Source organism: Elephantulus edwardii, unplaced genomic scaffold, assembly GCF_000299155.1.
Source record: "Elephantulus edwardii isolate Elephantulus edwardi_28Jun2011 unplaced genomic scaffold, EleEdw1.0 scaffold00134, whole genome shotgun sequence".
Classification (NCBI taxonomy): domain Eukaryota; kingdom Metazoa; phylum Chordata; class Mammalia; order Macroscelidea; family Macroscelididae; genus Elephantulus; species Elephantulus edwardii.
Genome location: NW_006399884.1, coordinates 375274 through 379134, shown reverse-complemented (window position 1 = coordinate 379134; position 3861 = coordinate 375274). Strand labels below are relative to the sequence as shown.

The following is a 3861-nucleotide window of genomic DNA, read 5'->3' as shown; positions in this document are numbered from 1 at the left end:
GCTTTCCTCAAAAAGCTGAATAGAGAAATTCCATATGACCCAGCTATTCCATTGCCCGGAAAATACTCCCAGGAAAATGAGAACTGAGACTCAAACAGAAACATGTACAATAATGTTCATAGCAACATTATTCACCATCACAAGAGCATGGAAATAGCCTAGATGTTCATTCACAACAAATGGATTGAGATGTTATGGTACATTCATGCAATGGAATACTACGCAGCAGACAGGAGCAATCATTTTATAATTTGGTAGGGTGTTAATCATAGGGTTGAACAACTTGATGAGTGGGTGAGGTGAAGGGAATGGGAAGGATCTTGTGAAAAACAATGTATCCAAACTTTGTAAATAAATCAGAATGTTGTTGTTTGTTGTTGACTGCCGTGGAGTTGGGCACGACTTACAGCGACCCTATAAACTAAAGGCCTGGCTCGGCTGCCTGCTACCAGCGCCCAGACTTCCAGTGGTTCACTGAGATTCCTGAAGCCACCCATACCACCAATTCCAAACAAGATGTCCATCAAGGGCTCGGTGGTTATGGCCTACAGCGGTGGCCTGGACACCTCCTGCACCCTGGTGTGGCTGAAGGAAGAAGGCTACGATGTCATTGCCCACCTGGCCAACATTTGTCACAAGGAAGACTTTGAAGAAGCCAGGACGAAGGCCCTGAAGTTCGGGGCCATAAAGGTACACACTGAGGATGTCAGCAAGGAGTTTGTGGAGGAATTCATCTGGCCTGCTGTCCAGTCCAGTGCACTGTATGAGGATCCCTATATCTTGCCAGGCCCTGCATCACCTGCAAACAAGTGGAAATCGCCCAGAGGAAGGGAGCCAAGTACGTGTCTCATGGCGCCATGGGTAAGAGAAATGATCAGGTCCGGTTTGAGCTCACCTGCTACTCACTGGCCCCACAGAGTAAAGTCATCGCACCCTGGAGGATGCAGGAGTTCTACAACCGATTCAAGGGCCGCAATGGTCTAATGGAGTATGCGAAGCAACACGGAATCCCCATCTCGGTCACCCCCAAGAGCCCATGGAGCATGGACAAGAACCTCATGCACTTCAGCTATGAGGCTGCAATAGTCGAGAACCTCAAGAACTAAGCGCCTCCAGGCCTCTACACAAAGACCCAGGACCCAGCTAACACCCCCGACATCCTTGAGATCTAGTTCAAAGAAAGGGGTCCCCGTGCAGGTGACAAACGTCAAGGATGGTACCACCCACCTCACATCCTTGGAGCTCTTCATGTACCTGAATGAAGTCGCCGGCAAGCATGGCGTAGGTCACATCGACATCGTGAAAAACTGCCTCCTTGGAATGAAGTCCCGAGGTATCTACGAGACCCCAGCAGGCACGATCCTTTACCATGCTCATTTAGACATCGAGGCCTTCACGATGGATCCGGAAGTGTGCAAAATCACACTAAAACTGGGCTTGAAATTCACTAAGCTGGTGTACCCTGAGTTTCTGGCACAGCCCTGAGTGTGAGTTTGTTCGCCAGTGCATTGCCAAGTCTCAGGAACGGGTGGAAAGAAAGGTGCAGGTGTCCGTCTTCAAGGGCCAGGTGTACATCCTCGGCCGGGAGTCCCCACTTTACCTCAACAATGAGGAGCTGGTGAGCACGAATGTGAGATTATCAACCAATCGATGCCACTGGCTTCATCAACATCAACTCCCTTAGGCTGAAGGAATATCATCGTCTCCAGAGCAAGGTCACCACCAAATAGACCAGCTTATAATGAGGAGCTGGGCCTCCTCACTCTGCCAATTTCACAAGTGCAGACGTTAATTGTTGTGATTATTTGTAACTGTGATTTGTTCTCCTCCGCTGGCAGCATCTTGGGGGCTCAAGACCCCAGCTTTGTTCCCTGTTCCCCGTAGCCTGCAGACTATGGTCAGCAAAAAAGGAGAGTGAGTTGGTGGGGGACTACAGTGCGGGGGCAGTAAAATGACGATTTAAAAAAAAGAAAAAAAAAAACCCAAAAGGCCTGAATCCTTCCTGTGAGTAACATCATTTTTTTAAGTTCATAGTGGATGCCATTCCTGCTTACAAACCTGGCTTAAATTGGGAGCTCCTCCAAACACTGTCCACCAATGGGTAACAATTACAGCATTTGACACACCAGTGGCATAGGGTTCAGTATCACAGCAAACCCGGAATATCTTTGTATAGCAAATTGACAGAAGAGTGCTGTAGGACTTAGAAGAATGTTCCTCCAAATTATAATAACATGAGGTCTTAGGGCCCCAAGCCTGAAGATTCTCCAGGATGTCTTGGTGACACAAAACAAGAGAGTTAAATCACTAAACAGCCAGACTTTCCACCCAACCCTCAACCAGGAAAAGCATGCCCATCTAGCAGATTCCTGCCTTGTCATGCAGTCACCGAAATGGAGACAAGGGGTTGACCTTAAATCAACGACCATCCAGGAGGTCTTGTTGACAATTAATTAGAGACTTAAACAACTAAACAGCCAGACATTCTGTTGCTGTTCGTTTGCTGGCAGGGAGCAGTGACACCTTGATGGGGGTGGGAAAGCAAGACAGAGACACCCCACTCCAGCAGTGCTTCAGAGAGCCAACCCAACTTTGTTGGGGGTTACAGTGAGCTTTTATACAGGCAAATAAACAGGAAGACTGAATGGGGTGGATTTGTAGATGTGGAGTATGTGGATTGGACAGGAGAACCTCAGCCCATGGAGACCACTCTCAGCCCAACGGATGTCGCAGCCATCTTCCCTGGTGGCAAGCTTTCTCAAGCCAGCACAGCCAAACATAGGAGAGCTTTATTTATCTTGTATTAAGTGCTGATATGGGCCACATAGGCTTGCACTTATCCAGAGCTAGATGATCTGCCCCCACCAGGGGCCGCCTCCTCCTTCCCAACACTCCCCAAAAACATTCCATCCAACCCTCACCCAGAAAAAAGCATGCCCATCTTACAGATTCCTGCTCTGTCACTCAGCCACTGAAATGGAGACGAGGGATTTACCTTAAATCAAGGACCATCCAGGATATCTTGTGGACACAAAACAAGAGACTTCAATCAGAATAAAATTTTTAAAAGGGTGGGGGAATGGATGGATATATGAAAACTTCAAGTAATCCTTAATGTTTATTTAAACATTTTTATACAGCATTTACTCTATATCACACTCTGTGAATAGACAGTAAAATAAAGGACTGGCCTTAAAAATTTTTAATCTCAAAAGAGCTTATTATCTTTTATACAGTACTACTTTTATCATTTGCAATGGAGTTATATCATTAACTCAAACGCCAAACCTCTCTGGTGGTTCAAATCCACAAACAAATCTTCTGGGGGGAAAAACCTCAAAACTTGTTGCATAGAATCAGAACTGACTCATAGCTGACATGCTAGTTAGTTTGCTGAGGCAATAAATCATACAGCAGGAGATTGCCTATCTTTATTCCACCTTTAAACTAACAGCTCAACTTCCCCATGGACTACCAGAGTTTCCTTTACATATACAATCATTCTAATATGACTACCAGACATAGAAAGAGGAAGGAAAAAGGAGTAGAAAATTAATTACTACAAAATAAATAAGTATTAAGATCAATGAACAATATGGAATAAATGGATGATCAGATATTGTGTATACTGTAATTGATGCAGAACAAAATGTACATGAAAGATTGAAAAAAGCCATTGTTGTTGTTGTCATGTGCCGTCGAGTCGTTTGCGACTCATAGCGACCCTATACACAACAGCCCTAAACCCTGCTCTATCCTGCACCAACCACACTGCCTCTGACACACCCATCCCAATTGCCCCAGTCACCAAATCAATCCATCTCATAAAGGGTCTTCCCCTCCTGCGCTGTCCCTCCACCC

The 3861-nt window shown here is 45.9% G+C and overlaps 2 pseudogenes; both read left to right on the top strand.

Annotated features, from left to right (window-relative positions):
• The first annotated feature begins 516 nt into the window (after window positions 1-516).
• LOC102843310 lies at window positions 517-1730 on the top strand (annotated as a pseudogene).
• A 994-nt stretch (window positions 1731-2724) lies between these two features.
• LOC102877569 overlaps window positions 2725-3861 on the top strand; it is a 7125-nt pseudogene continuing 5988 nt past the window's right edge.